This window comes from Phyllobates terribilis, unplaced genomic scaffold (assembly GCF_046119375.1).
Source record: "Phyllobates terribilis strain yellow unplaced genomic scaffold, ASM4611937v1 Scaffold_5__5_contigs__length_657084704, whole genome shotgun sequence".
NCBI lineage: Eukaryota > Metazoa > Chordata > Amphibia > Anura > Dendrobatidae > Phyllobates > Phyllobates terribilis.
In genome coordinates, this window is record NW_027362765.1 from 241,933,680 (window position 1) to 241,958,086 (window position 24,407).

The following is a 24,407-nucleotide window of genomic DNA, read 5'->3' on the forward strand; positions in this document are numbered from 1 at the left end:
AGAGTGGTGGAGATCCCATTGGAATAAAAAGACAATATCAATGACTCTTAGAAGAGACATGGAGGTCACAGTAGCTTAACAAGACGATTTTAATGCCCCTTGGAAGAGACGTGAAGGCACCAGTGGAATAGAAAGACAATATAAATGCCCCTTGGAAAAGTGGTGAAGGTCGCAGTGGAATAAAAATACAATATCAATGCCCCTTGGAAGAGTGGTGGAGGTACCAGTGGAATAAAAAGAAAATATCAATGCCCCTTGGAAGAGTGGTGGAGGTCGCAGTGGAATAAAAAGACAATATCAATGACCCTTGGAAGAGACGTGGAGGTCACAGTAGCTTAACAAGATGGTTTTAATGCCCCTTGGTAGAGACGTGGATGTCAGAGTGGTTTAACAAGATGGTTTTAATGCCCCTTGGAAGAGACGTGGGTGTCCCAGTGGAATAAAAATTCAATATCAATGCCCCTTGGAAGAGTGGTGGAGGTCCCAGTGGAATAAAAAGACAATATCAATGCCCTTGGAAGAGTGGTGGAGGTTACAGTGGAATTAAAAGACAATATCAATGACCCTTGGAAGAGACGTGGAGGTCACAGTAGCTTTACAAGGCGGTTTTAATGCCCCTTTGTAGAGACGTGGAGTTCAGAGAGGTTTAACAAGACGATTTTAGTGCCCCTTGGAAGAGACGTTGAATTCAGAGTTGTTTAACAAGACGGTTTCAATGCCCATTGGAAGAGATGTGGAGTTCACAGTAGTTTACAAGACGGTTTTAATGCCCCTTGGAAGAGACGTGGAGGTCCCAGTGAAATAAAAAGATCATTTCAATGCCCCTTGGAATAGTAGTGGAGGTCACAGTGAAATAAAAAGACAATATCAATGACCATTGGAAGAGTGGTGGAGGTCCCAGTGGAATAAAAAGACAATATCAATACCCCTTGAAAGAGTGGTGGAGGTCGCAGTGGAATAAAAAGACCATATCAATGCCCCTTGGAAGAGTGGTGGAGGTCACAGTAGCTTAGCAAGATGATTTTAATGCCCCTTGGAAGAGAGATGTAGTTCACAGTGTTTTAACTAGACGATTTTAATGCCCTTTGGAAGAGACGTGGACGTCACAGTAGCTTAGCAAGACGGTTTTAATGCCCCTTGGAAGAGATGTGGAGTACAGAGTTGTTTAACAACAACATGGTTTTAATGTCCCTTGGAAGAGAAGTGGAGGTCCCAATGGAATAAAAATTCAATATCGAAGCCCCTTGGAAGAGTGGTGGAGGACCCAGTGGAATAAAAAGACAATATCAATGCCCCTTAGAAGAGTGGTGGAGGTTACAGTGGAATTAAAAGACAATATCAATGCCCATTGGAAGAGACATGGAGGTCACAGTAGCTTAACAAGACGATTTTAATGCCCGTTGGAAGAGACGTGAAGGTCCCAATGGAATAAAAATACAATATCAATGCCCCTTTTTAGAGTGGTGGAGGTCGCAGTGAAATAAAAAGACAATATCTATGCCCCTTGGAAGAGTGGTGGGCGTCGCAGTGGAATAAAAAGACAATATCAATGCCCCTTGGAAGAGACGTGGAGGTCCCAGTGGAATAAAAAGACAACATCACCGCCTCCTGGAAGAATGGTGGAGGTCGCAGTGGAATAAAAATACAATATCAATGACCCTTGGAATAGTGGTGGAGGTCCCAGTGGTGTAAAATGACAATATCAATGACCCTTGGAAGAGACGTGGAGGTCACAGTAGCTTAACAAGACGATTTTAATGCCCCTTGGAAGAGACGTGGAGTTCAGAGTGGTTTAACAAGACGATTTTAGTGCCCCTTGGAAGAGACGTGGAGGTCCCAGTGGAATGAAAAGATAATATCAATGCACCTTGGAAGAGTGGTGGAGGTCGCAGTGAAATAAAAAGACAATATCAATGCCCCTTGGAAGACACGTGGAGGTCGCAGTAGCTTAACAAGACGATTGTAATGCTCCTTGGAAGAGACGTGGAGGTCCCAGTGGAATAAAAAGACAATATCAATGCATCTTGGAACAGTGGTGGAGGTCGCAGTGGAATAAAAATACAATATCAATGCCCCTTGGAAGAGTGGTGGAGTTCGCAGTGAAATAAAAAGACAATATCAATGCCCCTTGGAAGAGTGGTGGAGGTCACAGTAGCTTAACAAGATGATTTTAATGCCCCTTGGAAGAGAGATGTAGTTCAGAGTGGTTTAACTAGACGGTTTTAATGCCCCTTGGAAGACACGTGGAGGTCACAGTAGCTTAGCAAGACGGTTTTAATGCCCCTTGGAAGAGATGTGGAGTACAGAGTTGTTTAACTAGATGGTTTTAATGTCCCTTGGAAGAGAAGTGGAGGTCCCAGTGGAATAAAAATTCAATATCAATGCCCCTTGGAAGAGTGGTGTAGGACCCAGTGGAATAAAAAGACAGTATCAATGCCCTTTGGAAGAGTGGTGGAGGTTACAGTGGAATTAAAAGACAATATCAATGCCCATTGGAAGAGACATGGAGGTCACAGTAGCTTAACAAGACGATTTTAATACCCCTTGGAAGAGACGTGAAGGTCCCAGTGGAATAAAAATACAATATCAATGCCCCTTTTTAGAGTGGTGGAGGTCGCAGTGAAATAAAAAGACAATATCAATGCCCCTTGGAAGAGACGTGGAGGTCGCAGTAGCTTAACAAGACGATTGTAATGCCCCTTGGAAGCGACGTGGAGGTCCCAGTGGAATAAAAATACAATATCAATGCCCCTTTTAAGAGTGGTGGAGGTCGCAGTGGAATAAAAAGACAATATCTATGCCCCTTGGAAGAGTGGTGTAGGTTGCAGTGGAATAAAAAGACAATATCAATGCCCCTTGGAAGAGACGTGGAGGTCCCAGTGGAATAAAAAGACAATATCAATGCATCTTGGAACAGTGGTGGAGGTCGCAGTGGAGTAAAAATACAATATCAATGTCCCTTGGAAGATTTGTGGAGGTCGCAGTGAAATAAAAAGACAATATCAATGCCCCTTGGAAGAGACTTGGAGGTCACAGTAGCTTAACAATAAGGTTTTAACGCCCCTTGGAAAAGACGTGGAGGTCCCAGTGGAATAAAAAGACAATATCAATGCATCTTGGAACAGTGGTGGAGGTCGCAGTGGAATAAAAAGACAATATCAATGCCCCTTTGAAGATTGGTGGAGGTCACAGTAGCTTAACAAGACGATTTTAATGCCCCTTCGAAGAGACGTGGAGTTCAGAGTTGTTTAAAAAGACGTTTTTAATGCCCCTTGGAAGAGACGTGGAGGTCCCAGTGGAATAAAAAGATAATATCAATGCCCCTTGGAAGAGTGGTGGAGGTTAGAGTGGAATTAAAAGACAATATCAATGACCCTTGGAAGAGACGTGGAGGTCACAGTGGCTTAACAAGACTTTTTTAATGCCCCTTGGAAGAGATGTGGAGGTCACAGTAGCTTTACAAGATGGTTTTAATGCCCCTTGGAAGAGACGTGGAGTTCAGAGTGGTTTAACATGATGGTTTTAATGCCCCTTGGAAGAGACATGGAGGTCCCAGTGGAATAAAAAGATGATATCAATGCCACTTGGAAGAGTGGTGGAGGTCGCAGTGAAATAAAAAGGCAATATCAATGCCCCTTGGAATAGTGGTGGAGGTCCCAGTGGTGTAAAAAGACAATATCAATGACTCTTGGAAGAGACGTGGAGGTCACAGTAGCTTAACCAGACGATTTTAATGCCCCTTGGAAGAGACGTGGAGGTCCGAGTGTAATAGAAAGACAATATCAACGCCCCTTGGAAGAGTGGTGGAGGTCGCAGTGGAATAAAAATACAATATCAATGCCCCTTGGAAGAGTGGTGGAGGTACCAGTGGAATAAAAAGACAATATCAATGACTCTTGGAAGAGACGTGGAGGTCACAGTAGCTTAACAAGACGATTTTAATGACCCTTGGAAGAGACGTGGAGGTACCAGTGGAATAGAAAGACAATATAAATGCCCCTTGGAAAAGTGGTGAAGGTCGCAGTGGAATAAAAATACAATATCAATGCCCCTTGGAAGAGTGGTGGAGGTACCAGTGGAATAAAAAGAAAATATCAATGCCCCGTGGAAGAGTGGTGGAGGTCACAGTGGAATAAAAAGACAATATCAATGACCCTTGGAAGAGACGTGGAAGTCACAGTAGCTTAAAAAGACGATTTTAATGACCCTTGGAAGAGACGTGGAGTTCAGAGTGGTTTAACAAGACGGTATAAATGTCCCTTGGAAGAGACTTGGAGGTCACAGTAGCTTAACAAGACGGTTTTCATGCCCCTTGGAAGAGACGTGGAGGTCAGAGTGGTTTAACAAGATGGTTTTAATGCCCCTTGGAAGAGACGTGGAGGTCCCAGTGGAATAAAAAGACAAAATCAATGCATCTTGGAAGAGTGGTGGAGGTCGCATTGGAATAAAAATACAATATCAATGCCCCTTGGAAGAGTTGTGGAGGTTGCAGTGAAATAAAAAGATAATATCAATGCCCCTTTGAAGATTTGTGGAGGTCACAGTAGCTTAACAAGACGATTTTAATGCCCCTTAGAAGAGATATGGAGTCCAGAGTGTTTTAACAAGACGGTTTTAATGCCCCTTGGAAGAGACGTGGAGGTCACAGTAGCTTAACAAGACGGTTTAAATGCCCCTTGGAAGAGACGTGGAGTTCAGAGTTATTTAAAAAGACGGTTTTAATGCCCCTTGGAAGAGACGTGGAGGTCCCAGTGGAATAAAAATATAATATCAATGCCCCTTGGAAGAGTGGTGGAGGTTAGAGTGGAATTAAAAGACAATATCGATGACCCTTGGAAGAGAAGTGGAGGTCACAGTAGCTTAACAAGACTTTTTTAATGCCCCTTGGAAGAGATGTGGAGGTCACAGTAGCTTTACAAGATGGTTTTAATGCCCCTTGGAAGAGACGTGGAGATAAGAGTGGTTTAACATATCGGTTTTAATGCCACTTGGAAGAGACATGGAGGTCCCAGTGGAATAAAAAGATAATATCAATGCCCCTTGGAATAGTGGTGGAGGTCCCAGTGGTGTAAAAAGACAATATCAATGACTCTTGGAAGAGACGTGGAGGTCACAGTAACTTAACAAGACGATTTTAATGCCCCTTGGAAGAGACGTGGAGGTCCCAGTGTAATAGAAAGACAATATCAACGCCCCTTGGAAGAGTGGTGGAGGTCGCAGTGGAATAAAAATACGATATCAATGCCCCTTGGAAGAGTGGTGGATGTACCAGTGGAATAAAAAGACAATATCAATGCCCCTTGAAAGAGTGGTGGAGGTCACAGTGGAATAAAAAGACAATATCATTGCCCCTTGGAAGAGTGGTGGAGATCCCAGTGGAATAAAAAGACAATATCAATGACTCTTGGAAGAGACGTGGAGGTCACAGTGGCTTAACAAGACAATTTTAATGCCCCTTGAAAGAGACGTGGAGGTACCAGTGGAATAGAAAGACAATATAAATGCCCCTTGGAAAAGTGGTGAAGGTCGCAGTGGAATAAAAATACAATATCAATGCCCATTGGAAGAGTGGTGGAGGTCCCAGGGGAATAAAAAGACAATATCAATGCCCCTTGGAAGAGTGGTGGAGGTTACAGTGGAATTAAAAGACAATATCAATGACCCTTGGAAGAGACGTGGAGGTCACAGTAGCTTTACAAGACGGTTTTAATGCCCCTTTGAAGAGACATGAAGTTCAGAGTGGTTTAACAAGACGATTTTAGTGCCCCTTGGGAGAGACGCTGAATTCAGAGTTGTTTAACAAGACGGTTTCAATGCCCCTTGGAAGAGATGTGGAGTTCACAGTAGTTTACAAGACGGTTTTAATGCCCCTTGGTAGAGACGTGGAATTCAGAGTTGTTTAACAAGACGGTTTTAATGCCCCTTGGAAGAGACGTGGAGGTCCCAGTGAAATAAAAAGATAATATCAATGCCCCTTGGAATAGTAGTGGAGGTCACAGTGAAATAAAAAGATAATATCAATGACCCTTGGAAGAGTGGTGGAGGGCCCAGTGGAATAAAAAGACAATATCAATGCCCCTTGGAAGAGTGGTGGAGGTTACAGTGGAATCAAAAGACAATATCAATGCCCCTTGGAAGAGTGGTGGAGGTCACAGCAGCTTATGATTTTAATGCCCCTTGGAAGAGAGATGTAGTTCAGAGTGGTTTAACTAGACGGTTTTAATGCCCCTTGGAAGAGACGTGGAGGTCACAGTAGCTTAACAAGACAGTTTTAATGCCCCTTGGAAGAGATGTGGAGTACAGAGTAGTTTAACAAGATGGTTTTAATGTCCCTTGGAAGAGAAGTGGAGGTCTTAGTGGAATAAAAATTCAATATCAATGCCCCTTGGAAGAGTGGTGGAGGTCCCAGTGGAATAAAAAGACAATATCAATGCCCCTTGGAAGAGTGGTGGAGGTTACAGTGGAATTAAAAGACAGTATCAATGACCCTTGGAAGAGACGTGGAGGTCACAGTAGCTTTACAACACGGTTTTAATGCCCCTTGGAAGAGACGTGCAGTTCATAGTGGTTTAACAAGAGGATTTTAATGCCCCTTGGAAGAGACGTGGAGGTCCCAGTGGAATAAAAAGATAATATCAATGCCCCTTGGAAAAGTGGTGGAGGTCGCAGTGGAATAAAAATACAATATCAATGCCACTTGGAAGAGTGGTGGAGGTCACAGTGAAATAAAAAGACAATATCAATGCCCATTGGAAGAGACATGGAGGTCACAGTAGCTTAACAAGACGATTTTAATGCCCCTTGGAAGAGATGTGGAGGTCCCAGTGGAATAAAAATACAATATGAATGCCCCTTTTTAGAGTGGTGGAGGTCGCAGTGAAATAAAAAGACAATATCTATGCCCCTTGGAAGAGTGGTGGAGGACGCAGTGGAATAAAAAGACAATATCAATGCCCCTTGGAAGAGACGTGGAGGTCTCAGTGGAATAAAAAGACAATATCAATGCCTCCTGGAAGAGTGGTGGAGGTCACAGTGGAATAAAAATACAATATCAATGACCCTTGGAATAGTGGTGGAGGTCCCAGTGGTGTAAAAAGACAATATCAATGACCCTTGGAAGAGAAGTGGAGGTCACAGTAGCTTAACAAGACAATTTTAATGCCCCTTGGAAGAGACGTGGAGGTCCCAGTGGAATAGAAAGACAATATCAATGCCCCTTGGAAGAGAGGTGGAGGTCGCAGTGGAATAAAATTACAATATCAATGCCCCTTGCAAGAGTGGTGGAGGTACCAGTGGAATAAAAAGACAATATCAATGCCCCTTGGAAGAGTGGTGGAGGTCGCAGTGGAATAAAAAGACAATATCATTGCCCCTTGGAAGAGTGGTGGAGATCCCAGTGGAATAAAAAGACAGTATCAATGACTCTTGGAAGAGACGTGGAGGTCACAGTAGCTTAAAAAGACGATTTTATTGACCCTTGGAAGAGACGTGGAGTTCAGAGTGGTTTAACAAGACGGTATTAAAGCCCCTTGGAAGTGAGGTGGAGGTCACAGTAGCTTAACAAGATGGTTTTAATGCCCCTTGGAAGAGACGTGGAGATCCCAGTGGAATAAAAATTCGATATCAATGCCCCTTTGAAGAGTGGTGGAGATCCCAGTGGAATAAAAAGGCAATATCAATGCCCCTTGTAAGAGTGGTGGAGGTTACAGTGGAATTAAAAGACAATATCAATGACCCTTGGAAGAGATGTGGAGTTCAGAGTGGTTTAACAAGACGATTTTAGTGCCCCTTGGAAGAGACGTTGAATTCAGAGTTGTTTAACAAGACGGTTTCAATGCCCCTTGGAAGAGATGTGGAGGTCACAGTAGTTTACAAGACAGTTTTAATGCCCCTTGGAAGAGACGTGGAATTCAGAGTTGTTTAACAAGACGGTTTTAATGCCCCTTGGAAGAGACGTGGAGGTCCCAGTGGAATAAAAAGATAATATCAATGCCCCTTGGAATAGTAGTGGAGGTCATAGTGAAATAAAAAGACAATATCAATGACCCTTGGAAGAGTGGTGGAGGTCCCAGTCGAATAAAAAGACAATATCAATGCCCCTTGGAAAAGTGGTGGAGTTTACAGTGGAATAAAAATACAATATCAATGCCCCTTGAAAGAGTGGTGGAGGTCACAGTGGAATAAAAAGACAATATCAATGCCCATTGGAAGAGAGATGTAGTTCAGATTGCTTTAACTAGACGGTTTTAATGCCCCTTGGAAGAGACGTGGAGGTCACAGTAGCTTAACAAGACGGTTTAAATGCCCCTTGGAAGAGACGTGGAGGTCACAGTAGCTTAACAAGGCGGTTTAAATGCCCCTTGGAAGAGACGTGGAGTTTAGAGTTGTTTAACAAGACGGTTTTAATGCCCCTTGGAAGAGACGTGGAGGTCCCAGTGGAATAAAAAGATAATATCAATGCCCCTTGAAAGGGTGGTGGAGGTTACAGTGGAATTAAAAGACAATATCAATGACCCTTGGAAGAGACATGGAGGTCACAGTAGCTTAACAAGACGATTTTAAGGCCCCTTGGAAAAGACGTGGAGGTCCCAGTGGAATAGAAAGACAATATCAATGCCCCTTGGAAGAGTGGTGGAGGTCGCAGTGGAATTAAAATACAATATCAATGCCCCTTCGAAGAGTGGTGGAGGTACCATTGGAATAAAAAGACAATATCAATGCCCCTTGGAAGAGTGGTGGAGGTCGCAGTGGAATAAAAAGACAATATCATTGCCCCTTGGAAGAGAAGATGAATTCAGAGTTGTTTAACAATACGGTTTCAATGCCCCTTGGAAGAGATGTGGAGGTCACAGTAGTTTTCAAGACAGTTTAAATGCCCCTTGGAAGAGACGTGGAATTCAGAGTTGTTTAACAAGACGGTTTTAATGCCCCTTGGAAGAGACGTGGAGGTCCCAGTGGAATAAAAAGATAATATCAATGCCCCTTGGAATAGTAGTGGAGGTCATAGTGAAATAAAAAGACAATATCAATGACCCTTGGAAGAGTGGTGGAGGTCCCAGTCGAATAAAAAGACAATATCAATGCCCCTTGGAAAAGTGGTGGAGTTTACAGTGGAATAAAAATACAATATCAATGCCCCTTGAAAGAGTGGTGGAGGTCGCAGTGGAATAAAAAGACAATACCAATGCCCATTGGAAGAGAGATGTAGTTCAGAGTGGTTTAACTAGACGGTTTTAATGCCCCTTGGAAGAGACGTGGAGGTCACAGTAGCTTAACAAGACGGTTTAAATGCCCCTTGGAAGAGACGTGGAGGTCACAGTAGCTTAACAAGGCGGTTTAAATGCCCCTTGGAAGAGACGTGGAGTACAGAGTTGTTTAACAAGACGGTTTTAATGCCCCTTGGAAGAGACGTGGAGGTCCCAGTGGAATAAAAAGATAATATCAATGCCCCTTGGAAGAGTCGTGGAGGTTACAGTGGAATTTAAAGACAATATCAATGACCCTTGGAAGAGACATGGAGGTCACAGTAGGTTAACAAGATGATTTTAATGCCCCTTGGAAAAGACGTGGAGGTTCCAGTGGAATAGAAAGACAATATCAATGCCCCTTGGAAGAGTGGTGGAGGTCGCAGTGGAATAAAAATACAATATCAATGCCCCTTGGAAGAGTGGTGGAGGTACCAGTGGAATAAAAAGACAATATCAATGCCCCTTGGAAGAGTGGTGGAGGTCGCAGTGGAATAAAGAGACAATATCATTGCCCCTTGGAAGAGTGGTGGAGGTCGCAGTGAAATAAAAAGGCAATATCAATGCCCCTTGGAAGAGTGGTGGGGGTCGCAGTGGAATAAAAAGACAATATCAATGACCCTTGGAATTGTGGTGGAGGTCCCAGTGGTGTAAAAAGACAATATCAATGACCCTTGGAAGAGACGTGGAGGTCACAGTAGCTAAACAAGACGATTTTAATGCCCCTTGGAAGAGACGTGGAGGTCCCAGTGGAATAGAAAGACAATATCAATGCCTCCTGGAAGAGTGGTGGAGGTCGAAGTGGAATAAAAATACAATATCAATGACCCTTGCAATAGTGGTGGAGGTCCCAGTGGTGTAAAAAGACAATATCAATGACCCTTGGAAGAGACGTGGAGGTCACAGTAGCTTTACAAGACGATTTTAATGCCCCTTGGAAGAGACGTGGAGGTCCCAATGAAAAAGAAAGGCAATATCAATGCCCCTTGGAAGAGTGGTGGAGGTCGCAGTGAAATAAATTTACAATATCAATGCCCCTTGGAAGAGTGGTGGAGGTACCAGTGGAATAAAAAGACAATATCAATGCCCCTTGGAAGAGTGGTGGAGGTCGCAGTGGAATAAAAAGACAATATCATTGCCCCTTGGAAGAGTGGTGGAGATCCCAGTGGAATAAAAAGACAATATCAATGACCCTTGGAATAGTGGTGGAGGTCCCAGTGGTGTAAAAAGACAATATCAATGACCCTTGGAAGAGACGTGGAGGTCACAGTAGCTAAACAAGACGATTTTAATGCCCCCTGGAAGAGACGTGGAGGTCCCAGTGGAATAGAAAGACAATATCAATGCCTCCTGGAAGAGTGGTGGAGGTCGCAGTGGAATAAAAATAAAATATCAATGACCCTTGGAATAGTGGTGGAGGTCCCAGTGGTGTAAAAAGACAATATCAATGACCCTTGGAAGAGACGTGGAGGTCACAGTAGCTTTACAAGACGATTTTAATGCCCCTTGGAAGAGACGTGGAGGTCCCAATGAAAAAGAAAGGCAATATCAATGCCCCTTGGAAGAGTGGAGGAGGTCGCAGTGGAATAAATTTACAATATCAATGCCCCTTGGAAGAGTGGTGGAGGTACCAGTGGAATAAAAAGACAATATCAATGCCCCTTGAAAGAGTGGTGGAGGTCGCAGTGGAATAAAAAGACAATATCATTGCCCCTTGGAAGAGTGGTGGAGATCCCATTGGAATAAAAAGACAATATCAATGACTCTTAGAAGAGACATGGAGGTCACAGTAGCTTAACAAGACGATTTTAATGCCCCTTGGAAGAGACGTGAAGGCACCAGTGGAATAGAAAGACAATATAAATGCCCCTTGGAAAAGTGGTGAAGGTCGCAGTGGAATAAAAATACAATATCAATGCCCCTTGGAAGAGTGGTGGAGGTACCAGTGGAATAAAAAGAAAATATCAATGCCCCTTGGAAGAGTGGTGGAGGTCGCAGTGGAATAAAAAGACAATATCAATGACCCTTGGAAGAGACGTGGAGGTCACAGTAGCTTAACAAGATGGTTTTAATGCCCCTTGGTAGAGACGTGGATGTCAGAGTGGTTTAACAAGATGGTTTTAATGCCCCTTGGAAGAGACGTGGGTGTCCCAGTGGAATAAAAATTCAATATCAATGCCCCTTGGAAGAGTGGTGGAGGTCCCAGTGGAATAAAAAGACAATATCAATGCCCTTGGAAGAGTGGTGGAGGTTACAGTGGAATTAAAAGACAATATCAATGACCCTTGGAAGAGACGTGGAGGTCACAGTAGCTTTACAAGGCGGTTTTAATGCCCCTTTGTAGAGACGTGGAGTTCAGAGAGGTTTAACAAGACGATTTTAGTGCCCCTTGGAAGAGACGTTGAATTCAGAGTTGTTTAACAAGACGGTTTCAATGCCCATTGGAAGAGATGTGGAGTTCACAGTAGTTTACAAGACGGTTTTAATGCCCCTTGGAAGAGACGTGGAGGTCCCAGTGAAATAAAAAGATAATTTCAATGCCCCTTGGAATAGTAGTGGAGGTCACAGTGAAATAAAAAGACAATATCAATGACCATTGGAAGAGTGGTGGAGGTCCCAGTGGAATAAAAAGACAATATCAATACCCCTTGAAAGAGTGGTGGAGGTCGCAGTGGAATAAAAAGACCATATCAATGCCCCTTGGAAGAGTGGTGGAGGTCACAGTAGCTTAGCAAGATGATTTTAATGCCCCTTGGAAGAGAGATGTAGTTCACAGTGTTTTAACTAGACGATTTTAATGCCCTTTGGAAGAGACGTGGACGTCACAGTAGCTTAGCAAGACGGTTTTAATGCCCCTTGGAAGAGATGTGGAGTACAGAGTTGTTTAACAACAACATGGTTTTAATGTCCCTTGGAAGAGAAGTGGAGGTCCCAATGGAATAAAAATTCAATATCGAAGCCCCTTGGAAGAGTGGTGGAGGACCCAGTGGAATAAAAAGACAATATCAATGCCCCTTAGAAGAGTGGTGGAGGTTACAGTGGAATTAAAAGACAATATCAATGCCCATTGGAAGAGACATGGAGGTCACAGTAGCTTAACAAGACGATTTTAATGCCCGTTGGAAGAGACGTGAAGGTCCCAATGGAATAAAAATACAATATCAATGCCCCTTTTTAGAGTGGTGGAGGTCGCAGTGAAATAAAAAGACAATATCTATGCCCCTTGGAAGAGTGGTGGGCGTCGCAGTGGAATAAAAAGACAATATCAATGCCCCTTGGAAGAGACGTGGAGGTCCCAGTGGAATAAAAAGACAACATCACCGCCTCCTGGAAGAATGGTGGAGGTCGCAGTGGAATAAAAATACAATATCAATGACCCTTGGAATAGTGGTGGAGGTCCCAGTGGTGTAAAATGACAATATCAATGACCCTTGGAAGAGACGTGGAGGTCACAGTAGCTTAACAAGACGATTTTAATGCCCCTTGGAAGAGACGTGGAGTTCAGAGTGGTTTAACAAGACGATTTTAGTGCCCCTTGGAAGAGACGTGGAGGTCCCAGTGGAATGAAAAGATAATATCAATGCACCTTGGAAGAGTGGTGGAGGTCGCAGTGAAATAAAAAGACAATATCAATGCCCCTTGGAAGACACGTGGAGGTCGCAGTAGCTTAACAAGACGATTGTAATGCTCCTTGGAAGAGACGTGGAGGTCCCAGTGGAATAAAAAGACAATATCAATGCATCTTGGAACAGTGGTGGAGGTCGCAGTGGAATAAAAATACAATATCAATGCCCCTTGGAAGAGTGGTGGAGTTCGCAGTGAAATAAAAAGACAATATCAATGCCCCTTGGAAGAGTGGTGGAGGTCACAGTAGCTTAACAAGATGATTTTAATGCCCCTTGGAAGAGAGATGTAGTTCAGAGTGGTTTAACTAGACGGTTTTAATGCCCCTTGGAAGACACGTGGAGGTCACAGTAGCTTAGCAAGACGGTTTTAATGCCCCTTGGAAGAGATGTGGAGTACAGAGTTGTTTAACTAGATGGTTTTAATGTCACTTGGAAGAGAAGTGGAGGTCCCAGTGGAATAAAAATTCAATATCAATGCCCCTTGGAAGAGTGGTGTAGGACCCAGTGGAATAAAAAGACAGTATCAATGCCCTTTGGAAGAGTGGTGGAGGTTACAGTGGAATTAAAAGACAATATCAATGCCCATTGGAAGAGACATGGAGGTCACAGTAGCTTAACAAGACGATTTTAATACCCCTTGGAAGAGACGTGAAGGTCCCAGTGGAATAAAAATACAATATCAATGCCCCTTTTTAGAGTGGTGGAGGTCGCAGTGAAATAAAAAGACAATATCAATGCCCCTTGGAAGAGACGTGGAGGTCGCAGTAGCTTAACAAGACGATTGTAATGCCCCTTGGAAGCGACGTGGAGGTCCCAGTGGAATAAAAATACAATATCAATGCCCCTTTTAAGAGTGGTGGAGGTCGCAGTGGAATAAAAAGACAATATCTATGCCCCTTGGAAGAGTGGTGTAGGTTGCAGTGGAATAAAAAGACAATATCAATGCCCCTTGGAAGAGACGTGGAGGTCCCAGTGGAATAAAAAGACAATATCAATGCATCTTGGAACAGTGGTGGAGGTCGCAGTGGAGTAAAAATACAATATCAATGTCCCTTGGAAGATTTGTGGAGGTCGCAGTGAAATAAAAAGACAATATCAATGCCCCTTGGAAGAGACTTGGAGGTCACAGTAGCTTAACAATAAGGTTTTAACGCCCCTTGGAAAAGACGTGGAGGTCCCAGTGGAATAAAAAGACAATATCAATGCATCTTGGAACAGTGGTGGAGGTCGCAGTGGAATAAAAAGACAATATCAATGCCCCTTTGAAGATTGGTGGAGGTCACAGTAGCTTAACAAGACGATTTTAATGCCCCTTCGAAGAGACGTGGAGTTCAGAGTTGTTTAAAAAGACGTTTTTAATGCCCCTTGGAAGAGACGTGGAGGTCCCAGTGGAATAAAAAGATAATATCAATGCCCCTTGGAAGAGTGGTGGAGGTTAGAGTGGAATTAAAAGACAATATCAATGACCCTTGGAAGAGACGTGGAGGTCACAGTGGCTTAACAAGACTTTTTTAATGCCCCTTGGAAGAGATGTGGAGGTCACAGTAGCTTTACAAGATGGTTTTAATGCCCCTTGGAAGAGACGTGGAGTTCAGAGTGGTTTAACATGATGGTTTTAATGCCCCTTGGAAGAGACATGGAGGTCCCAGTGGAATAAAAAGATGATATCAATGCCACTTGGAAGAGTGGTGGAGGTCGCAGTGAAATAAAAAGGCAATATCAATGCCCCTTGGAATAGTGGTGGAGGTCCCAGTGGTGTAAAAAGACAATATCAATGACTCTTGGAAGAGACGTGGAGGTCACAGTAGCTTAACCAGACGATTTTAATGCCCCTTGGAAGAGACGTGGAGGTCCGAGTGTAATAGAAAGACAATATCAACGCCCCTTGGAAGAGTGGTGGAGGTCGCAGTGGAATAAAAATACAATATCAATGCCCCTTGGAAGAGTGGTGGAGGTACCAGTGGAATAAAAAGACAATATCAATGACTCTTGGAAGAGACGTGGAGGTCACAGTAGCTTAACAAGACGATTTTAATGACCCTTGGAAGAGACGTGGAGGTACCAGTGGAATAGAAAGACAATATAAATGCCCCTTGGAAAAGTGGTGAAGGTCGCAGTGGAATAAAAATACAATATCAATGCCCCTTGGAAGAGTGGTGGAGGTACCAGTGGAATAAAAAGAAAATATCAATGTCCCGTGGAAGAGTGGTGGAGGTCACAGTGGAATAAAAAGACAATATCAATGACCCTTGGAAGAGACGTGGAAGTCACAGTAGCTTAAAAAGACGATTTTAATGACCCTTGGAAGAGACGTGGAGTTCAGAGTGGTTTAACAAGACGGTATAAATGTCCCTTGGAAGAGACTTGGAGGTCACAGTAGCTTAACAAGACGGTTTTCATGCCCCTTGGAAGAGACGTGGAGGTCAGAGTGGTTTAACAAGATGGTTTTAATGCCCCTTGGAAGAGACGTGGAGGTCCCAGTGGAATAAAAAGACAAAATCAATGCATCTTGGAAGAGTGGTGGAGGTCGCATTGGAATAAAAATACAATATCAATGCCCCTTGGAAGAGTTGTGGAGGTTGCAGTGAAATAAAAAGATAATATCAATGCCCCTTTGAAGATTTGTGGAGGTCACAGTAGCTTAACAAGACGATTTTAATGCCCCTTAGAAGAGATATGGAGTCCAGAGTGTTTTAACAAGACGGTTTTAATGCCCCTTGGAAGAGACGTGGAGGTCACAGTAGCTTAACAAGACGGTTTAAATGCCCCTTGGAAGAGACGTGGAGTTCAGAGTTATTTAAAAAGACGGTTTTAATGCCCCTTGGAAGAGACGTGGAGGTCCCAGTGGAATAAAAATATAATATCAATGCCCCTTGGAAGAGTGGTGGAGGTTAGAGTGGAATTAAAAGACAATATCGATGACCCTTGGAAGAGAAGTGGAGGTCACAGTAGCTTAACAAGACTTTTTTAATGCCCCTTGGAAGAGATGTGGAGGTCACAGTAGCTTTACAAGATGGTTTTAATGCCCCTTGGAAGAGACGTGGAGATAAGAGTGGTTTAACATATCGGTTTTAATGCCACTTGGAAGAGACATGGAGGTCCCAGTGGAATAAAAAGATAATATCAATGCCCCTTGGAATAGTGGTGGAGGTCCCAGTGGTGTAAAAAGACAATATCAATGACTCTTGGAAGAGACGTGGAGGTCACAGTAACTTAACAAGACGATTTTAATGCCCCTTGGAAGAGACGTGGAGGTCCCAGTGTAATAGAAAGACAATATCAACGCCCCTTGGAAGAGTGGTGGAGGTCGCAGTGGAATAAAAATACGATATCAATGCCCCTTGGAAGAGTGGTGGATGTACCAGTGGAATAAAAAGACAATATCAATGCCCCTTGAAAGAGTGGTGGAGGTCACAGTGGAATAAAAAGACAATATCATTGCCCCTTGGAAGAGTGGTGGAGATCCCAGTGGAATAAAAAGACAATATCAATGACTCTTGGAAGAGACGTGGAGGTCACAGTGGCTTAACAAGACAATTTTAATGCCCCTTGAAAGAGACGTGGAGGTACCAGTGGAATAGAAAGACAATATAAATGCCCCTTGGAAAAGTGGTGAAGGTCGCAGTGGAATAAAAATACAATATCAATGCCCATTGGAAGAGTGGTGGAGGTCCCAGGGGAATAAAAAGACAATATCAATGCCCCTTGGAAGAGTGGTGGAGGTTACAGTGGAATTAAAAGACAATATCAATGACCCTTGGAAGAGACGTGGAGGTCACAGTAGCTTTACAAGACGGTTTTAATGCCCCTTTGAAGAGACATGAAGTTCAGAGTGGTTTAACAAGACGATTTTAGTGCCCCTTGGGAGAGACGCTGAATTCAGAGTTGTTTAACAAGACGGTTTCAATGCCCCTTGGAAGAGATGTGGAGTTCACAGTAGTTTACAAGACGGTTTTAATGCCCCTTGGTAGAGACGTGGAATTCAGAGTTGTTTAACAAGACGGTTTTAATGCCCCTTGGAAGAGACGTGGAGGTCCCAGTGAAATAAAAAGATAATATCAATGCCCCTTGGAATAGTAGTGGAGGTCACAGTGAAATAAAAAGATAATATCAATGACCCTTGGAAGAGTGGTGGAGGGCCCAGTGGAATAAAAAGACAATATCAATGCCCCTTGGAAGAGTGGTGGAGGTTACAGTGGAATCAAAAGACAATATCAATGCCCCTTGGAAGAGTGGTGGAGGTCACAGCAGCTTATGATTTTAATGCCCCTTGGAAGAGAGATGTAGTTCAGAGTGGTTTAACTAGACGGTTTTAATGCCCCTTGGAAGAGACGTGGAGGTCACAGTAGCTTAACAAGACAGTTTTAATGCCCCTTGGAAGAGATGTGGAGTACAGAGTAGTTTAACAAGATGGTTTTAATGTCCCTTGGAAGAGAAGTGGAGGTCTTAGTGGAATAAAAATTCAATATCAATGCCCCTTGGAAGAGTGGTGGAGGTCCCAGTGGAATAAAAAGACAATATCAATGCCCCTTGGAAGAGTGGTGGAGGTTACAGTGGAATTAAAAGACAGTATCAATGACCCTTGGAAGAGACGTGGAGGTCACAGTAGCTTTACAACACGGTTTTAATGCCCCTTGGAAGAGACGTGCAGTTCATAGTGGTTTAACAAGAGGATTTTAGTGCCCCTTGGAAGAGACGTGGAGGTCCCAGTGGAATAAAAAGATAATATCAATGCCCCTTGGAAAAGTGGTGGAGGTCGCAGTGGAATAAAAATACAATATCAATGCCACTTGGAAGAGTGGTGGAGGTCACAGTGAAATAAAAAGACAATATCAATGCCCATTGGAAGAGACATGGAGGTCACAGTAGCTTAACAAGACGATTTTAATGCCCCTTGGAAGAGATGTGGAGGTCCCAGTGGAATAAAAATACAATATGAATGCCCCTTTTTAGAGTGGTGGAGGTCGCAGTGAAATAAAAAGACAATATCTATGCCCCTTGGAAGAGTGGTGGAGGACGCAGTGGAATAAAAAGACAATATCAATGCCCCTTGGAAGAGACGTGGAGGTCTCAGTGGAATAAAAAGACAATATCAATGCCTCCTGGAAGAGTGGTGGAGGTCACAGTGGAATAAAAATACAATATCAATGACCCTTGGAATAGTGGTGGAGGTCCCAGTGGTGTAAAAAGACAATATCAATGACCCTTGGAAGAGAAGTGGAGGTCACAGTAGCTTAACAAGACAATTTTAATGCCCCTTGGAAGAGACGTGGAGGTCCCAGTGGAATAGAAAGACAATATCAATGCCCCTTGGAAGAGAGGTGGAGGTCGCAGTGGAATAAAATTACAATATCAATGCCCCTTGCAAGAGTGGTGGAGGTACCAGTGGAATAAAAAGACAATATCAATGCCCCTTGGAAGAGTGGTGGAGGTCGCAGTGGAATAAAAAGACAATATCATTGCCCCTTGGAAGAGTGGTGGAGATCCCAGTGGAATAAAAAGACAGTATCAATGACTCTTGGAAGAGACGTGGAGGTCACAGTAGCTTAAAAAGACGATTTTATTGACCCTTGGAAGAGACGTGGAGTTCAGAGTGGTTTAACAAGACGGTATTAAAGCCCCTTGGAAGTGAGGTGGAGGTCACAGTAGCTTAACAAGATGGTTTTAATGCCCCTTGGAAGAGACGTGGAGATCCCAGTGGAATAAAAATTCGATATCAATGCCCCTTTGAAGAGTGGTGGAGATCCCAGTGGAATAAAAAGGCAATATCAATGCCCCTTGTAAGAGTGGTGGAGGTTACAGTGGAATTAAAAGACAATATCAATGACCCTTGGAAGAGATGTGGAGTTCAGAGTGGTTTAACAAGACGATTTTAGTGCCCCTTGGAAGAGACGTTGAATTCAGAGTTGTTTAACAAGACGGTTTCAATGCCCCTTGGAAGAGATGTGGAGGTCACAGTAGTTTACAAGACAGTTTTAATGCCCCTTGGAAGAGACGTGGAATTCAGAGTTGTTTAACAAGACGGTTTTAATGCCCCTTGGAAGAGACGTGGAGGTCCCAGTGGAATAAAAAGATAATATCAATGCCCCTTGGAATAGTAGTGGAGGTCATAGTGAAATAAAAAGACAATATCAATGACCCTTGGAAGAGTGGTGGAGGTCCCAGTCGAATAAAAAGACAATATCAATGCCCCTTGGAAAAGTGGTGGAGTTTACAGTGGAATAAAAATACAATATCAATGCCCCTTGAAAGAGTGGTGGAGGTCACAGTGGAATAAAAAGACAATATCAATGCCCATTGGAAGAGAGATGTAGTTCAGATTGCTTTAACTAGACGGTTTTAATGCCCCTTGGAAGAGACGTGGAGGTCACAGTAGCTTAACAAGACGGTTTAAATGCCCCTTGGAAGAGACGTGGAGGTCACAGTAGCTTAACAAGGCGGTTTAAATGCCCCTTGGAAGAGACGTGGAGTTTAGAGTTGTTTAACAAGACGGTTTTAATGCCCCTTGGAAGAGACGTGGAGGTCCCAGTGGAATAAAAAGATAATATCAATGCCCCTTGAAAGGGTGGTGGAGGTTACAGTGGAATTAAAAGACAATATCAATGACCCTTGGAAGAGACATGGAGGTCACAGTAGCTTAACAAGACGATTTTAAGGCCCCTTGGAAAAGACGTGGAGGTCCCAGTGGAATAGAAAGACAATATCAATGCCCCTTGGAAGAGTGGTGGAGGTCGCAGTGGAATTAAAATACAATATCAATGCCCCTTCGAAGAGTGGTGGAGGTACCATTGGAATAAAAAGACAATATCAATGCCCCTTGGAAGAGTGGTGGAGGTCGCAGTGGAATAAAAAGACAATATCATTGCCCCTTGGAAGAGAAGATGAATTCAGAGTTGTTTAACAATACGGTTTCAATGCCCCTTGGAAGAGATGTGGAGGTCACAGTAGTTTTCAAGACAGTTTAAATGCCCCTTGGAAGAGACGTGGAATTCAGAGTTGTTTAACAAGACGGTTTTAATGCCCCTTGGAAGAGACGTGGAGGTCCCAGTGGAATAAAAAGATAATATCAATGCCCCTTGGAATAGTAGTGGAGGTCATAGTGAAATAAAAAGACAATATCAATGACCCTTGGAAGAGTGGTGGAGGTCCCAGTCGAATAAAAAGACAATATCAATGCCCCTTGGAAAAGTGGTGGAGTTTACAGTGGAATAAAAATACAATATCAATGCCCCTTGAAAGAGTGGTGGAGGTCGCAGTGGAATAAAAAGACAATACCAATGCCCATTGGAAGAGAGATGTAGTTCAGAGTGGTTTAACTAGACGGTTTTAATGCCCCTTGGAAGAGACGTGGAGGTCACAGTAGCTTAACAAGACGGTTTAAATGCCCCTTGGAAGAGACGTGGAGGTCACAGTAGCTTAACAAGGCGGTTTAAATGCCCCTTGGAAGAGACGTGGAGTACAGAGTTGTTTAACAAGACGGTTTTAATGCCCCTTGGAAGAGACGTGGAGGTCCCAGTGGAATAAAAAGATAATATCAATGCCCCTTGGAAGAGTCGTGGAGGTTACAGTGGAATTTAAAGACAATATCAATGACCCTTGGAAGAGACATGGAGGTCACAGTAGGTTAACAAGATGATTTTAATGCCCCTTGGAAAAGACGTGGAGGTTCCAGTGGAATAGAAAGACAATATCAATGCCCCTTGGAAGAGTGGTGGAGGTCGCAGTGGAATAAAAATACAATATCAATGCCCCTTGGAAGAGTGGTGGAGGTACCAGTGGAATAAAAAGACAATATCAATGCCCCTTGGAAGAGTGGTGGAGGTCGCAGTGGAATAAAGAGACAATATCATTGCCCCTTGGAAGAGTGGTGGAGGTCGCAGTGAAATAAAAAGGCAATATCAATGCCCCTTGGAAGAGTGGTGGGGGTCGCAGTGGAATAAAAAGACAATATCAATGACCCTTGGAATTGTGGTGGAGGTCCCAGTGGTGTAAAAAGACAATATCAATGACCCTTGGAAGAGACGTGGAGGTCACAGTAGCTAAACAAGACGATTTTAATGCCCCTTGGAAGAGACGTGGAGGTCCCAGTGGAATAGAAAGACAATATCAATGCCTCCTGGAAGAGTGGTGGAGGTCGAAGTGGAATAAAAATACAATATCAATGACCCTTGCAATAGTGGTGGAGGTCCCAGTGGTGTAAAAAGACAATATCAATGACCCTTGGAAGAGACGTGGAGGTCACAGTAGCTTTACAAGACGATTTTAATGCCCCTTGGAAGAGACGTGGAGGTCCCAATGAAAAAGAAAGGCAATATCAATGCCCCTTGGAAGAGTGGTGGAGGTCGCAGTGAAATAAATTTACAATATCAATGCCCCTTGGAAGAGTGGTGGAGGTACCAGTGGAATAAAAAGACAATATCAATGCCCCTTGGAAGAGTGGTGGAGGTCGCAGTGGAATAAAAAGACAATATCATTGCCCCTTGGAAGAGTGGTGGAGATCCCAGTGGAATAAAAAGACAATATCAATGACCCTTGGAATAGTGGTGGAGGTCCCAGTGGTGTAAAAAGACAATATCAATGACCCTTGGAAGAGACGTGGAGGTCACAGTAGCTAAACAAGACGATTTTAATGCCCCCTGGAAGAGACGTGGAGGTCCCAGTGGAATAGAAAGACAATATCAATGCCTCCTGGAAGAGTGGTGGAGGTCGCAGTGGAATAAAAATAAAATATCAATGACCCTTGGAATAGTGGTGGAGGTCCCAGTGGTGTAAAAAGACAATATCAATGACCCTTGGAAGAGACGTGGAGGTCACAGTAGCTTTACAAGACGATTTTAATGCCCCTTGGAAGAGACGTGGAGGTCCCAATGAAAAAGAAAGGCAATATCAATGCCCCTTGGAAGAGTGGAGGAGGTCGCAGTGGAATAAATTTACAATATCAATGCCCCTTGGAAGAGTGGTGGAGGTACCAGTGGAATAAAAAGACAATATCAATGCCCCTTGGAAGAGTGGTGGAGGTCGCAGTGGAATAAAAAGACAATATCATTGCCCCTTGGAAGAGTGGTGGAGATCCCAGTGGAATAAAAAGACAATATCAATGACTCTTGGAAGAGACGTGGAGGTCACAGTAGCTTAACAAGATGATTTTAATGCCCCTTGGAAGAGACTTGGAGGTCCCAGTGGAATAGAAAGACAATATAAATGCCCCTTGGAAAAGTGGTGAAGGTCGCAGTGGAATAAAAATACAATGTCAATGCCCCTTGGAAGAGTGGTGGAGGTACCAGTGGAATAAAAAGAAAATATCAATGCCCCTTGGAAGAGTGGTGGAGGTCGCAGTGGAATAAAAAGACAATATCAATGACCCTTGGAGCGACGTGGAGGTCACAGTAGCTTAAAAAGACGATTTTAATGACCCTTGGAAGAGACGTGGAGTTCAGAGTGGTTTAACAAGACGGTATTAATGCCCCTTGGAAGAGACGTAAAGGTCACAGTAGCTTAACAAGACGGTTTTAATGCCCCTTGGAAGAGACGTGGAGGTCAGAGTGGTTTAACAAGATGGTTTTAATGCCCCTTGGAAGAGACGTGGAGGTCCCAGTGGAATAAAAATTCAATATCAATGCCCCTTGGAAGAGTGGTGGAGGTCCCAGTGGAATAAAAAGACAATATCAATGCCCCTTGGAAGAGTGGTGGAGGTTGCAGTGGAATTAAAAGACAATATCAATGACCCTTGGAAGAGACGTGGAGGTCACAGTAGCTTTGCAAGACGGTTTCAATGCCCCTTGGAAGAGACGTGGAGTTCAGAGTGGTTTAACAAGACGATTTTAGTGCCCCTTGGAAGAGACGTTGAATTCAGAGTTGTTTAATAAGACGGTTTCAATGCCCCTTGGAAGAGATGTGGAGGTCACAGTAGTTTACAAGACGGTTTTAATGCCCCTTGGAAGAGACGTGGAGGTCCCAGTGGAATAGAAAGACAATATAAATGCCCCTTGGAAAAGTGGTGAAGGTCGCAGTGGAATAAAATTACAATATCAATGCCCCTTGGAAAAGTGGTGGAGGTACCAGTGGAATAAAAAGACAATATCAATGCCCCTTGGAAGAGTGGTGGAGGTCGCAGTGGAATGAAAAGACAATATCATTGCCCCTTGGAAGAGTGGTGGAGATCCCAGTGGAATAAAAAGACAATATCAATGACTCTTGGAAGAGACGTGGAGGTCACAGTAGCTTAACAAGATGATTTTAATGCCCCTTGGAAGAGATGTGGAGGTCCCAGTGGAATAGAAAGACAATATAAATGCCCCTTGGAAAAGTGGTGAAGGTCGCAGTGGAATAAAAATACAATGTCAATTCCCCTTGGAAGAGTGGTGGAGGTACCAGTGGAATAAAAAGAAAATATCAATGCCCCTTGGAAGAGTGGTGGAGGTCGCAGTGGAATAAAAAGACTAAATCAATGACCCTTGGAAGAGACGTGGAAGTCACAGTAGCTTAAAAAGACTATTTTAATGACCCTTGGAAGAGACGTGGAGTTCAGAGTGGTTTAACAAGACGGTATTAATGCCCCTTGGAAGAGACGTGGAGGTCACAGTAGCTTAACAAGACGGTTTTAATGTCCCTTGGTAGAGACGTGGAGGTCAGAGTGGATTATCAAGATGGTTTTAATGCCACTTGGAAGAGCCGTGGAGGTCCCAGTGGAATAAAAAGACATAGTAACATAGTAACATAGTTTGTAAATCGTCCATCAAGTTCGACCTGTTAGTTCTGTAATTGCTAAAGTTGATCCAGAGGAGGGCAAAAACCCCAAATGATTTGGCCAATCTTCACCTGAGGAAAAATTCCCTCCCGACTCTGAAACCAGCAGTCAGAATAAATCCCTGTATCAACCTACTATTTTATTTTATTTTTAAGTATACGCTGAAATCTGCCTGGTATCTAGAAATGCATCCAGTCCCCGCTTGAACTGGTGTAGTGAATCCGACATTACCATCTCCTCACTCAGTGAATTCCATATTCTCACTGCTCTTACCGTAAAGAACCCCTTCCTATGCTGGTGCTGGAACCTTTTCTCTTCCAGTCTTAGTGAATGCCCTCTTGTTACCGTAATATTCCTCCTTTTGAACAAATCCCGGGCAAGATCTCTATACTGTCCCCTAACATATTTGTACACATTTATTATGTCCCCCTTCAACCTTCTTTTTTCCAGGCTGAATAGCCCTAGTTTTGCCAACCTCTCTGGGTATTGCAGTCCCTCCATTCCTCTTATTAATTTTGTTGCCCTCCTTTGTACCTTTTCAAGCTCATTTATATCCTTTCTATATATTGGGGCCCATAACTGAGCACAGTATTCCAAGTGTGGTCTGACCAGTGCTTTGTACAGTGGAAGAACAATGTTCTCATCCTTTGCAGCTATACCTCTTCTGATACATCCCATTACCCTGTTTACCCTTACAGCAGCGGCCTGACTTTGGGCACTCCAATTTAGTTTGCTATCAATCAAGATGCCCAAGTCCTTCTCCATCTCTGAATTCCCCAATGATTTCCC